We start from the raw sequence: 15,157 nt of genomic DNA on the forward strand, positions 1-15,157 counted from the left end.
ATGAACAAATTCCTATGGGCACTGCGGGCCCGGGACGAGTTGGCTGCTAAGCAGGACAGGCAGCGGCACCCGGCGGGCCGGATCAATGTCCTCGGCGGGCCGCATGTGGCCCGCGGGCCATAGTTTGAGGACCCCTGGAAAGCAAAGCACGATAGATAGAAGGGCGACTGGAGTTCACAGAGGACTGGAAAAACGTGCCAACCTGAGCATCAGAAACTCTTCCTGAGCGATGACTTCCTTACCCAGACTGCGGAGCGCGAGGTGTGGGTCCTGTGAGCCCGTCTGTCCCCTGCTCTGCCCCGCCCCCACTCCCCACCTTCAAAGATTCTAGTTTTCCAACACCCCACACACCGTTATACCCCCATTCCTGCTCTGTCACTGGCCTCCTAGGTGACCTCGGGCAGGTCATGTTCCCTCTCCGGGCCTCCGTTTCCTCATCTGTAAAATGGGGTTGGAGTTAGGAAGGTGAGGAGGGAAAACGTTCAAGGTCCCTTCCCCTCCTCCTGCGAGTTTCTAAGCTCCGAGGCTGCTCGCTGGGAGGCTGTGATTTATATCACAGATGTGCAGAGGAAAACAGTGGCGTGGGAATCAATTTCCTCTTGTAAATAGGATCCCTTTGAAAGCTCTCCAGGGAGAGAAGAGGGAACAAGCATGTGTAGAGGGCCCACTGTGAGGCCCAAGGCCCTTTGCGCGGACCTGGTTTCATTTCGCTCCTTCCACTGCAGTTCGTTTAAAATTTCTAAAAAGTACGACGTTTGTTTCACCAAACAGGAGCCTCATGCTTTCGAGGAAGACATGGGAAAGATGACAACAACAACAAAAGAAGTAGAAGGAAAAAGGAACTACTCATCTTACAGGTATTTATTGAGTATTCGCTATCCTACAATCACCATCCAAGGAAACTCGGTTTCTACTCAGCTTTTACATATACATACTGGTAAGCACGTGTCCTGTAAAATGGAAATTCTGCGATCACCGTTGCACCTGCATCCTGTTCATTTTGAGGTGATGTAGCTAGTTCTGAAGCTCACCCATCTTGAACGTGGTTCTCTTTTTCCCGATTGCCAAGGTAACACGCAGGTTTATGGGAGAAAACGTGGATATTCTAGGCGCATACAAGAAATAAGTGAAGATGACTTATAATCCACCACCCCGGCTTTTTTTTTTTTTTTTTTTTTTCTATCTGTACATCCAGACTCTCAAAACACATGCTAGTAAATTGTTCCTACCTTCAATCCACGGGACCCCTACCTCCTCCCCAGCCTCCATACCAAACGTAGACACACTAGAATGTGGAAAGCTACCCGAGGTCAGTAATTTTTGTCTATTGAAGCCACTGCTTTATCTTTAGGACCTAGAACAGTGCCTGACACACAACAGTAGCTCTTTAAGCAGCAAATGTTGCATATTATGAAAAAAAAAAAAAAAAAGGATGGAAGGGGAGTCACACAGAACATGCCGTTGTGTAATCAGCTTTTAAAAATTACCAATATGCCATAGGTATTTTCCACCATCATGAAATATTCTCCTGCAATGTAATGGATGATGACTTCATGGTATTGCAGCATGTAGATAAATCATAAATAACTTCTCCCGTCTCATTTTTGCAGCCAAATAAATAAGATCTCCAGGAAGGTCCAAGAAGCTGTATTTTGCACAATTTTGTGGGAACTTTCTGGGTTCTCCCAGCACATGGAAGAATGTGCTGGAACCCGCATCTCCTGGGTCTTCACACAGCATCTCCCGGGGATCCCGGGCCTCCGCGGCTCCAGTCCCCTGGCAGCTGCTGAAGCGGAGCCTCTGAAGCAGCCGAGCCGAGAAGGGACAGGTGGCCAGCCTTTAAGGAGTTGGCAGAGGCTGGGGTGCTGGCTTGGGGACACCCCTTCCTGAGAGCGTTGGGGATCCCAGGGCAGGAATGTGGCTTGTCTGGGGAGACCAGAGCTTGTGAAATCAATGCAGATCGTAGGAAGCGTGGGCGAGGAAGCTCACTCTCCCTGCAAACTCTTCAGAGTGACGAGGGGGCGGGTTCTGGCTTCAGTTTCCATTGGCCGATGCCCTCAGACATTTCAGGGGGCGGCCAGGAGGGGGCCAAGGAGCCCTCCTCTCGGCTGCCTGTGCCAGCTGCCCATCCATAGGAAGCCAACATGTCAGCCCTGCTGCCCACCGATGCCAGCCCAGAGGTGCCAAGGCACCAAGCGTAGCAAAGCCAGCTGGCAGCGTAACGGTGAGCCAACGGCCCGGCCAGCCGGCCCATCTGCTCCTTGCTGCCAGCTGCATGCCTGTGGGAGGCGGGCCCACAGCCCATCCAAGTGGCCGAGGTGCCAGCCACTGGGTGCTCTGGCCAGCTGGCGAGCTGGCAGGGCTGGCCAGCATACCCATCTGCCGGCCAGTGCCAGAAGAACACGCAGGGAAACTGGGCCCGGGGACCTCACGGTGCCCGCCTGCCTCCCTCCCTCACCGCCTTGTCTGAGATGTCGCTAATGAAGTCCCTAAGCAGCGAAGGCAGGGGAAGAACGGAGGGGCGTGCATGCCGAGGACACAGGACTGTGGAACAGGAACATCCTAAGATGTTAGCAGTGCGGCATGTCGATCGTGAAGTACATGGACTCTGGGGTCCCACGGCCTGGATCTGGATCTCAGCTCCGACCCTATGACATTGGGCAGGCCACGTCATTTCCTGCAGCCTCTGCTTTCCATCTGTAAAATGGGAAAGCAGCACCTGCTTCATTGGACAAAGGTAAGGATTAGCACGAGGTGATTATTACCATCAGTTATGTTATTAGAATCAGAAGATTCAAGTGTTTTAGCTCAAATGAGGTTCAGATCTCATCTGGTCCAATCTCACCATTTTGAAGTTGGGGAAACAAGACTCAGTCAGATTGGAGGAGGGCCTAATTCAGGCCGTCATCAAACAATGGGATTAACAAATCAGCAGAGAGTGTGGGGAGAGGGAGAGGGGGGATTGGAGGGAGGCGGTGAAAAGGAAAAGACTTCTAGCTGCATGAGAAGCACGTGCTGGGGGTGGGGGGCGGGGAGGGGACAGCATGGCGACTGCAGTCACTGCCGCTGGGTGACAGACAGGAAAGTTGTTACGAAATTAGGCCTGGCCGTGTGGCTCCGTTGGCTGGAGCTTGTCCCATACACCGAAAAGTTTGTGGATTTGATCCCCGGTCAGGGCGTGCATTGGAGGCCACCGATCAATGTTTCTACCCCCCCCCTCTCAAATCAATCAATAAAAAAATGAAAACAAAATGTGTGATTCTGGGTGGTGACGAATGGGAACTAAATTGACTGTGCGTAGCCTTTCCGACATACACCTATGCCTACGCATTATGATGTACACCTGGAACTAATACAATAGCACGCGTCAATTAGATCTTAAAAAAAAAAATCCCAATTGCACACGGAGTTATTTGGGGACCCGGGACTAGATTCCAGATCTGACAGTCTTCTTGGTCTCATGTCACGAAAGGCTCCCCTCAGTTAAAGGAGGTGATGACCAGATAGGGAGGGGGGCCTCTGTTCTGTCCAACCCACTCAGGTGCCCCAGAGGCTCAGCCGACACACTCGACACCTCACGCTCGGCGTGCACTGCCCGATGGGCGAGGGTATGTATTTGCCAACGCGTACGTCTAGGCCACACTGTTAAGGGGAGGCGCTCATCTTTTACGGGAACATCTCACCCATCCACAGCTCATCTTGCCGGAAACCTCAGCTATCCAGCCTCTGGCGTCCCTGAGCCCCTGTGCTGAGAGCACCTGGCACGTAGCTGGAGCTCTATGATGGATGAATGAATGAATGAATGAATGAAACAGATAGAGTGTTTGTGCATCCTGGTACAGCTCTTAATTTGCTGGACCAGGACGCTTAAGGTCCACACAGCAACCAATAAGAGCAAAGGAGCTTCATGTTCTGAGTCCTTCATCCTCACCAGCAACTCTCCATCCTCCCTCAGAGCCTCGTTGCCCTGATTTTGCGCACAGGCTAACAAAAGGGTGGCTGTCCTGGTCCGCAGGTTGCATGCAACAAGTGAAAAAGGAAATGAACCGATGAGGAAGGGGACCAGCACTTGCAGGAAGAAGATACCGAAGGTGCTGCTGCCACCTTAGTGGGCTGGGGAGAGAAAGGACTGTTTGGGAAAAACCTCACTGAGGTCAGCTTTGGAGGGGTCGAAGGTCATTTTGTGCAGGTGCAAACAGCCCCTGTGTGCGCAGAGCCTGGCATCGCCCCCGGGAATAGAAGTGACGCTCACCATGACAGGCCTGAGATTTCGTTCAAGGGCCCCTGTGCAAACCATCAGAGAACCGAGTGCGTTTTGCAGGCATTTACATCCAAAATGCACTTTGGAAAATGGCAATTAACCAGCGGTGGCTTTCCATCACCCAGAAAGCTTGGCTTTCTTAAACGACTCAGCCAGGGAGGGTCACACACTGCCAGGATCCACTGCTCTTTGTGGGGACAGAGGTGACAATGAGAGAATTTAAGGGAAACGGAAGGAAAGGGGAAGGTGTGGGGAAGGTCAAGATGGCTCTTCACCGGGACGTGCATGTTAGCCCTCCTTTGCTCCCCGTATTCAGGGATGCGCCGTGTCCACATGATTCCACATTCTTTTCCCATCACCTCATTATATCGGGCTTCTTGTCTACCAAAGAAGATGCCTATATCTATTTATACACACACACACGCGCACACATACACACATGCACATGCACATGCGCACACGCACACGCACACATACACACACGATGGGCACCCATACATAAGAACACACACTTACACATATCCACATGTACATACAGACATACATGCATACACACACATTCAGACCTGTACCACATACACATGCAGACACACATACATACAAACATGCCTGGTATTTGACACCCCATTTACATACCTCTACCTTTTTCTGCCCCCTCCGATCTTCCTTCTTTTTTCTCTATCTTCTGTTTTCTTTATTTTTTCCCTCTATGAGCTATCTGGGAGTACTTCCTCATCATAAAACATCAGCACAGTTCTGACAAAACAAACCCCGCCCCCTCTCTGGTTCCTGCCTTGTCACCACTCAGGTTCTTAGCCGTGATGGCTGTGATCAATGCCAAGTGCCTCCCATAAATTTGTCAGGCAGTTCTACAGCAGGTCGAGAAAAGAGCCTGGACGTCCATCCACAGCATCAAGGTCAAGTGCATTCTGAAATACCGTGCGACCGCCAAAAAGAACCAAAGCCGTGTTTGGAAATAACATGAGCCAGCGTGCAGGTAGCCCTTACCAGCGGTCAGGCACTCCGCAGCCCATCGCTTACTCGTCTCGTCTGCACCATGAGCCTTAGCGCCACCCCCATTTCACAGATGTGAACGTTGAGGACAGATGGGAGTAAGACATTAGGACATTTGCCCGGCCATCCTGTTGCAGATCTGAGGTTTAAACCAGGTGGCCTGCCTCTGAAGCCTGCCTTCGTAAGCCCCCCACGGAGACATGCAGGAAGCCATAGGCGAGAAAATGCATCTTTGCGGAAGACAGGACAGAAGACGATGCCATTTAGACATACAGGGAGGTGCACCCGTGAGTCTGTGGCCTCCTGTCACGCTGATGACGCTCCTTGTTTCTGACAGAGGAACCGTGTAACACGGAGGCGCAGTGGCTCTTCAAGGCCCCGCAGCCGGACCCGAGTCCAAGGGCACAGTTTGTGCTGTTTTCCCAGTCCTTTTCTTTTGCTGATAACAGAGGCAACCGGGGAGCTGGGAGGAATTGTTTTTCCAAGGCTTTGCCCAAAGTACACGGTGAACCTAAAAACGAAAGGCCGAGGGAGAGGCAACACGCATTTATCTGAGATCAAAGAAGAGCTCTCCGGGAAGCACGGATCCCGGCAGAAGCCCAAATAGCGCTCTGATGTGGAGACGCAGGCGAGGGGGTGTTTATGAGAAGAGGGAAGGGAACAGGTCCATCCATAAAAGGGAGGCATGTCGACTGGTGCCGACAAGAGAACAGTGACGTGGATGCAAGGAACAATGTTTTCCGTTGTCAGCCCCGTAGTCGTCAGTCTGGTAATCGGAACATCTGCTTTCTTGTTATCCTTGCAAATAGTTCCTTGGGACACAATGTTGGTTTAGGCTCAGTCCAGATATTATTTCGCCCTGTTGTAATATTCCAAAGGTTTGAGGCATCTTTGAGACACGCAAGGCAGGGCCTCTGGGACGGCAGCCCTGACTCCATTTTAAAGTGGCTTCCTTTATTCTTTTTTTTTTTTTTTTTACAGCATCTTCTGGGGAGATTATCTGCCCCCCCCAAGTGGCCCCCTTTGCCCTGTACCCGGCGTCCAGAAGGTCAGAGGAGAGAGAAATGTGGGCTGCATGGAGTGGGGGCCCTTGCCGTGGCTGGCACGCTTTCGTGAGCTGCCTAGTCACCTGGTCTCCCGGTTTGGCACCACAAAGAGCCGGCAAACGTCTTAGCAAGCTCCCCACGCATCATGGGGTTGCTCCCCTCAGAAGCGAAGGCACCGACTGTGGGCCACATCCCGTCGATCCCTCCATGTTGACTGATGAGGAAGGAGAAGCCCAGAATGGCCGAGTGACTCACTTGAGGTTGCAGAGTTCTTGGATGGGAAAGCAACAATGGGACCAAGCCAGGACTTGAGGGAGGCAATTGCTGGGCACACAATTTAAGGACGCCCCCACACCCAGTAGTCGAGATAAAAGAACACGTCAGTGAAATATTTTTTAAAATGAAAGTTAATACGAACAACTCTCTGGTGAACAAAATAGCAACACTTTAAACAAAGACAGGGCCAGGATTACTGATTTGCCCTGTGGTCTCAGGCTCCAGTGTGATTCCGCACGGCACTTTCTTGAAAATTCTTAGACTCTATGCATCACGGATTTTTTTTTTTTTTTGCATTAAATTTAACATTTAAAAATACCCAATTAAAACATCGCTCATAATGACTGCGTCTTTTGAGTGCTCCTTAAATTCCGTGCTGGAGGTGGGTGCCTCGCCTGCCTTACCCTAGTCACAGCCCTACAGGGACTTGCTCTGCCCACCCCATGCTTTCTTCCTTCCCTCACTCACTGATTTGTTTGTTCATTCATATATTCAGCATATATTTTGGAATACTCACGGTTCCAGGAGCTGGCAAAATAGCAGTTAACAAAATAATTATGGTTTCTGCCTTCCAGGCACGAGTAGTCTAATTGGAGGGACAGATAGATCTGAGACAAATAATCAGAAAAACGAATGTAAGAGTAAAAATGTGGCTAATGCAGCAAAGGGGGACATCATAGAGGTGATGAGCAAGAGTGGCAGTCAGGGCAGACTTCCTGGAGGAGGTGGTGTTTGGATGAGATAGAGTTCACCAGATTGGGGTGGATTGCAGGAGGGTGGCTAAGAGTGCTCCAGGCAGAGGAGGAAATGGCAGGTGAAAAGGTCCCCTGGGGCAAGATCAAAAGTGTGGAGGGGAGCCCTAGCCAGTTTGGCTCGGTGGATAGAGCATCAGCCTGCCGAATGAAGGGTCCTGGGTTCGATTCTGGTCAAGGGCCCTTCCCCGGGTTGCGGGCTCGATCCCCAGTAGGGGGCGTGAAGAGACAGCCAATCAATGATTCTCTCTCATCATTGATGTTTCTCCCTCTCTCTCTTCCTCTCCCTTCCTCTCTGGAAAACAAGAACAAAAAAGAGTGTTGAGTGCAAAAAAAAGATGGAGTAGGCAGGGCCTGGAGACACAGGGGGCAGGATTTGAACTCTAGCCAAGGACAATAGGGGGCCCTAGAAGGGTCTGGAGCAGCGGAGGGACGTGATCAGGTTTATTCTATGGAGTGACCCTTCTGGTTGCTGGATGGAGAGAACTTTACATGATGTATGGAACCCAGACTCCCCAACTCCCTCGTCTGGCTTCCCCCTTTCTTGCTGGGTGACCTTGGGCAAGTCACGTCACACTTGCCTTCTCTGTGCTCCTGTCACTCATCTATAAAACGGGATACCCGACTCTCAGTGCAGCTAAGAAGACTCGGCGAGATAATAAATGCTGGCGTCTACCATAGGCCTGCCACCTGAAAAGCACTCTGTAAATATTGGCCATCCTTATGATCCCCGAGGATGGATTTGCGGGGGCAAAATAGGAGAGGATGAGAAAGCAGCCCCCGCCCTCAGCCCAGGGCCGCGCAGCCTGAAGCTAAGCAAGTGGCTGTTCTTTCTCCCTCGCTTCCAGGAGGAGTGGGCCCGGCGGCGGCGGCGGCAGGCATGCTGTGAAGGTCTTAAAGGAAATTATAGCCTGCATAAAAATATTCACTCCAGTGGAGGGCCTCAAACCATTCCCCGGGGCATTGAGCGGTGACTGAGAGTGTATTACTGTGCACTTAAGGCGACGCAGCCACCCAAGGTCAGGGAGAACGGGAAGGCGAGCACTTAAGCATGAAAGTTCCCCCGCGTAGGAGCGTCCTTCCTTGAGCCATCTCTTTCCAGACCCTCCAGGCTCCTGGTCTCTGGCCTCCACATCGGCAAGAATAAAGAACAGTCCCTTGGGGGCGGGGGGCAGGGGAGAGGACAGAGGACAGGCGAGGGCGGGAGCTGGAGACGTCTGCTCTCCCCATCCTGTGATCTTGGAGAAGATGCGCGCACTCATGCAGGTCCAGGGTGAAGGCCACCTGCGACTCCAGGTGTGAGGGGGGCGGGGAGGAAAGAAAAACCGCAGTAGCCAATGTCTAGGGCAGCCGTGGGCAAACTACGGCCCGCGGGCCGGATCCGGCTGTTCTATCCGGTTCTCTTGCTCTCCCCTCCGCTCCTTTACTTTGAATTTATATTAGTTCACACAAACACTCCATCCATGCTTTTGTTTCGGCCCTCCGGTCCAGTTTAAGAACCCACTGTGGCCCTCGAGTCAAAAAGTTTGCCCACCCCTGGTCTAGGGGCTCTTCTAACTTAAAAGTCATGGTCTCTCTTTTAGTGGCTTCATTTATTTATTTTTCTTGAAACGTCTCTCCCATGTCCCTCCTCTCTGTTCTTGTCTGTTCTTGGCTTGATGCATATCACAATCAGTGTTTTACCGACTTGGTTTCCCAGTGACGAAATCACTGCGCAGTTGGGAGGTGCTCAGTGGTTATCTTTGAAGAAACTGCTCCAGCCCCGCCAGCGTGGCTCAGGGGTTGAGCATGGACCCAGGAACCAAGAGGTCGCTGGTTTAATTCCCGGGCAGGGCACATGCCTAGGTTGCAGGCTCGATCTCCAGTAGGGGGCGTGCAGGAGGCAGCCGATGGATGATGTTCCTCTCTCATCGATGTTTCTATCTCTTATCCCTCTCCCTTCCTCTCTCTAAAAATCAATAACATATTAAAGAAGAAGAAGAATGCCGAAACCGGTTTGGCTCAGTGGATAGAGCGTCAGCCTGCGGACTGAAAGGTCCCAGGTTCGATTCCGGTCAAGGGCACGTACCTTGGTTGCGGGCACATCCCCAGTAGGAGGTGTGCAGGAGGCAGCTGATCGATGTTTCTCTCTCATCGATGTTTCTAGCTCTCTATCCCTCTCCCTTCCTCTCTGTAAAATATCAATAAAATATATTTAAAAAAATAAAGAAGAAGAAGAAGCTGTTCCCGTCCCCTAGTGGGACAGGCCAAGGGGAAGGCAGGAAGGCGGGGCTCTGCCAGGAGCCTGCAGCCCGGGAGGCTCCCAGCTCTCCCTCCACCCACTCCCCGGAGTGATTAGTTGGCATCCAGGACAGCAATGCAAGGAGTGTCGTCGGTGGGCGTGATGGAGTGCCTGCTGAGTGGGCCACAGATAAGCGCCGTGATTCGCAGGCCGCTTCATCATCTCGCCGCACGAACATGTTAACGGGTGATTGTTTGAATGTCTCCCGCTAATAGGATATTATTCATAACAGTCTGGCTAGTTGGAATGGGAGATGATAAGAAATTAAATCCTTAATGGCTTTCTTTAAGCGAGGACTTTTCCCAGGGGAACCTGGGACCCTGGGACTATATATACTCTATGTGCCCTGACAATGTCTCCACGGAGGACATTGGCTTCCAATGAACCTCACGGGAGACTGAAGGGAAAAAGGAAGAGGACAAAAAGCAATTGACCTTGACTGGGCACCTACTGTGTGCCTAGTTCCTGGTAGACACGGTACACGTTGTGCTGGCATCATCCTTGCTGTGAGCAGGGACTAGTAAGCCCTTTTCAGAACCAGGGGCGGGGGGGAGGCGGGGGGAGTCAGAGGCTCAGAGAGGGGAGTCGATTTGCCCGAGGCCTCATCTCTGGTGCCGGGGTCAGGATTGGAGTTCTTCCTGGGGTTGTGTGGAAGGAGGAGGAGCCTTCGCATGAGATCTGAGAGGCCTAACTTCCCAGGGGGCGTTGCAGCTGCAGGTGGGTGCACAGTGTTGGCAGAGGGCAGGCCCGGGGGGCGCAGGGGTCTTCTATGTGAACTCTGGGAATTGTCTGCTTCTGGGATACCTGCGGCCAACATTTCCCAGGAATATTCTTGTGATGTCTACGACTGGTTTTTCTGGAAACCCAGAGCGTTGTCCCTTCTGTGTTTCCAACAATTAAGGAAGCGTCTAACTCCCTGTATTGAAACCCTTCCTGCTTGAAACACCTTGAGCAGTGACTGAATCTTGACAAAGTACCTGCCAATCATCATCATCATCACACACACACACACACACACACACACACACACACACATGCATTTCACAAGCATACATTCCCAAGAAAAGAATGACAGGTCACGCATTGTTGGGGCCTGAGATACTAAAATCATCATCAGCATTACCTGTTCTGCAACCTGAAAACCCATTTTCTGGAAGCCTGGGAATAAAGAGTCCATGCTACCTTTTGTTCAACAACTGCCTTTTTTTTTTTTTTCGCGTAACTAAACCCTCCTTCTAGGTCAGTGGTTCTCAACCTTTCTAATGCCGTGACCCTTTAATACAGTTCCTCATGTTGTGGTGACCCCCAACCATAAAATTATTTTTGTTGCTACCTCATAACTGTAATTTTGCTACTGTTATGAATCGTAATGTAAATATCTGTGTTTTCCGATGGTCTTAGGCTCTACAGTCGCAACCCACAGGTTGAGAACCGCTAGCAGGGTCGCCCAAGACCATCGGAAAACACAGATATTTACATTACGATTCATAACAGTAGCAAAATTAAGGTTATGAGGTAGCAACAAAAATAATTTTATGGTTGGGGGTCACCACAACATGAGGAACTGTATTAAAGGGTCGCGGCATTAGAAAGGTTAAAAACCACTGTTCTAGGTGAACAGGACAGAAATGGGGGTGAAATTCTGCAACAGGCCAAATTCACTTTCCAGGAGAACTCTCCAGAGCAGCTGGCTGTGAATACTTAAAAGTGAATGTGGTTTTTTAAAATTTGTTTTTATTTGTGTGGGGTACAGACATCCGACATATTCCCAGCCTCTCCACTCTTTTCCCTCCGGGTCTCATCAGCTTCCACAGTGGAAGCCGGCTTGGTGTTCCATTTGCAAAGTTCACAATTCACCCAGCCATGAGCTGTGCCTTTAACCGCTGCTAAATTGTTTCCTGACAGCCCTCGCTACAATTTTCTCCCCTGACATTTGATTTACATATGATCTTTAAGCACTGCCACGGTGGTAATAGCGATTTGGTTAATATTCCAAGCAGCCCCCCCCCCCCACGCCCCACACCTTGCAGGGCCATTTCCTTCTGCAGCGTGGCGAAATGCACGCACCAAAAAAAAAATAAAAATGTATCGCTAATGAAATAAGCGGATTAGGGGAGAGAATCAATTGCCCTGCTGCCGGGATGAGGCACCAGGAGTTAATTTTGTCTGGATCTGCAAGGGTAGTTGTTAATAGAATAGACTTTTTACCTAATTGGAGGGAAAGTAAATGAAGTATAGTAATATTCTGTGATGTATTGGGAGAATTTACTTCATTTTCGCCTATTCTTGCTGAGTGTTTATGGCACAACAGAATTCATGGTTCCCTTCCTCTCACTGTGCTTCTCTCTCTAGTCCTCATCTTTTCCTTTGCTTTCCTCTGTTTCTCCATCCTTTCTTTTTGTTCCTCTTTCCATCATCTATCCATTCAACCATCCATCCGTCCATCCATCCATCCATCCATCCATCCATCCATCCATCTCTCCATCTCTCCATCTAGCTATCCATTCTTTCATCCATCCACCCACCCACCCATTTCTTCATCCAGCTAATAAGCCAGAGCCTCAAACACAAATGTCTTCAGGATCCAGTAAATCTTTGTGGGGCCTGTGGTGAAAGGGAGCCATCATTGTCATCACTATTCCCATTATTGTCACCTTCATCATGGTCATTACATATAAATATATATAAATACAAATATAAGTATAAATATAAATATAAATCTATAATAATAAAAGCGTAATATGCCAACTAAACTGAACAGCTGAACGACCTTCCAGATGTCATTCTGGACTAGCTTCTGGACGAAGCTGGGGCTTCGAGGGCCAAAACCCTTGCACAAATTTCATGCATTGGGCATCTAATATAAATATAAATATAAATATAAATACAAATATAAATATAAATATAAATATAAATATAAAAATAAAAATATACATATACACACATACATACAGGAGTGGGCAAAGGTAGGTTTACAGCTGTGATACAAATAAATAAAATTAATAAACACACTGTAAACCTACTTTTGCCAACCCCTGTATGTATCTGTCTGATGCCTAGTCTCCTGCCCAGACCGTTTTTTCTCTCTCTTCCGATGGAGGTGTTGAATTCTGTTGCAATAAATGCACCTTCCAAAGACCAGAACCCATAGGCATGAGGTGAAGGGTGGTCAGACTGGTGGGATAGGAAGGAAGGCAGATGTCTAGAAGGCTGGAGAAGGGTCTGAGCACATCCGGGAGGTTCAGAATGCTTTTTTCCAGCATGAGTCACGTACAGGAGACCAGATAGCAGATGAAGAAACAGGGTGTGGCTTACCACTGAGTGGAGAGAGGTCACACATTAGAGTGGGAGAGACAGACGGTCATCCGGTGCCGAAGTGCAGGGCAGCACCAGGGACAGCTCCAATGCCTTTGGTTCGGGCAGCGCTGACCTGTCCAGGTCCCGAGCCTGGTAAGAGGAAGACGGAGATTCCAACCCAGAGCCCATTGATCATCTCATTCAACTGTCTCCTCCTTCTCCCCTTCTCTTCCTGCTGACTTCTGCTTGTGTAAACTTTGCTGAGAATTTGAGCAGAAATAGTAAATAATGAAGCTCCAGAGGGTTGCACTAATTTCCCAGACATTTAATCAATACGGAGCTGCCCTGTTCATTACAGCTGTCAAAAATATGCAAAATCGCCCATCTGGTCCTCGCAGGTACGAAGCTCGGAGCTGGAATCACCAGTTGCTTGGCTAATTACCACGCCCCATTTTCCCTCATTGGAGGTCTCGCCATGAACCAGGAGCGACCAGCTCAAGTATAAAGACAAACAATAAATATTTGAAATGGCATTGCCTGGGCTGGGGTCCTGAGCGGTGGCTGAGTTGGGTCCCTGCAGATGAGAAATACAGCTGCAGTTTTCTGGAAGAGTAACCTCCCCCATGCTCTCCTCCTCCCCCCTGGACTCTCCCCAGCTCCAAACCTCCTTCCTTCTGAGGCCCCTCCCTGCCCCTCAAATATTTAGACCTATTAAAAACCATTGGGGGGAAAAATGATCTATACAAAAGCTTTGCATAAAAAAGTGATCAATGCAAATTCCTCTGAGGAAATTGCTTCAACAGATGGAAACGGCCCATTTGCAACAAATGCCGCTGGCTGTGCAGATGGTAATTATGGGATGTATGTAAACATGCAAGCTCTGGCAAGCAGAGCAAACTGCAAGGCTGCACTCAGCCTGCACGGAGGCCGCCTGCCCTGGCACTGCCCCTGCCCTGATTGGCCTGCAAGTTGAATTCAGGGGCATCTAAGGATTTGGGGTTGGAACCCAAGACCTATTAGCCTAGCCTCAGTTTCATTACAGGTCTTTCTGACATGGTTCCTGGGAGCAAACCATACATCCTCTAAGCTCTTGGTGGAACAAGGCTACCGTATGACTCCTGTAAGAGAAGAAAAAAACCCCAACATATATTGAACAATTACTGTACGCCAGATACTGTGCTATTAGCCTGGAAGGCATTTTCTTGTTTAATCTCTACAAAGGTCTTGGTGGATTGACATCATCATCATCATCATTACCACCACCACCACCACCACCACCACCACCACCACCACCACTATTTTGCAAATGGAGAAACAGAGGCTTGGAGAGGGGAAACTGATTTTCCCCAAGATCAGCAGGCTAGGAAGTAAGGGAACCAAGATGTATCAGTTAGCTATTGCTGAGTAACAAACAATCCCACAGCTCAGTGACTTCAAATAAGAAGCATCAATTATAGCTGATACACCTACAGGTGAACTGGGTTATTTTTCTGGTCTTGGTTGGCTTTAGCTAATCATGACTGGGCTACTCACGTACCTAGACTAAGGGCCTCTCTGAGGTCTAGTGACTGTTGGGCTGGTATGAGGGGAGCTAAGAGCCATGCGTCCCTGACCCTCCATCAGACTCATGGGTGAGTTCTAAGGAAAACACAGATGTGCACCAGGCCTCTTGGGGCTCAGGCCAGACCGTCTCGCTCCTGCTTATTATTCTGTTGTGCAGCCTCCTGTGCGGGGGAGGGCTGGAGAGGGACGCGGTGCAGTCAGGAAGAGGCCAAGAGCTGGGGCTCACGCGCGTAGCCCTGGTTTATATGCCAGATCTGCCCTTACCCAGGTATTCGATTCTGCAGCCTCTGACTCAGAGCTCCTCCAGCATTAGAATTCTCTGGGTCTGTTCTCTCCAGGCCTTGTGAAGAAGGAGGCGTTATCATACCCATGTTGGTGACGAGGAGACTGAGGTTTAAAGAGTTGAGGGGAATTGTTTAAAAAAATCTCCAAGGCCCTGAATCTGACATGGAGACAGAACCTACGTCCCTTGACAGCCAACCCACTGAGGGACACCCAAGGTGGGACCCTAAGCTGGAGCTGTAACGTCTCCCAGATCCGACAGCCTGTTCCCTGGCCCCGTTGGAGCATCCAGTGTCCTCATCCTTCAGACGTGGCAGAGAAGCCAGATTCCTCTCTGTGGTGTCTTCTGCTCCCCCCCACATTGATCTCCAGTTTTATGAGGGTG

Source organism: Plecotus auritus (assembly GCF_963455305.1).
Source record: "Plecotus auritus genome assembly, chromosome: 13".
Taxonomy (NCBI): domain Eukaryota; kingdom Metazoa; phylum Chordata; class Mammalia; order Chiroptera; family Vespertilionidae; genus Plecotus; species Plecotus auritus.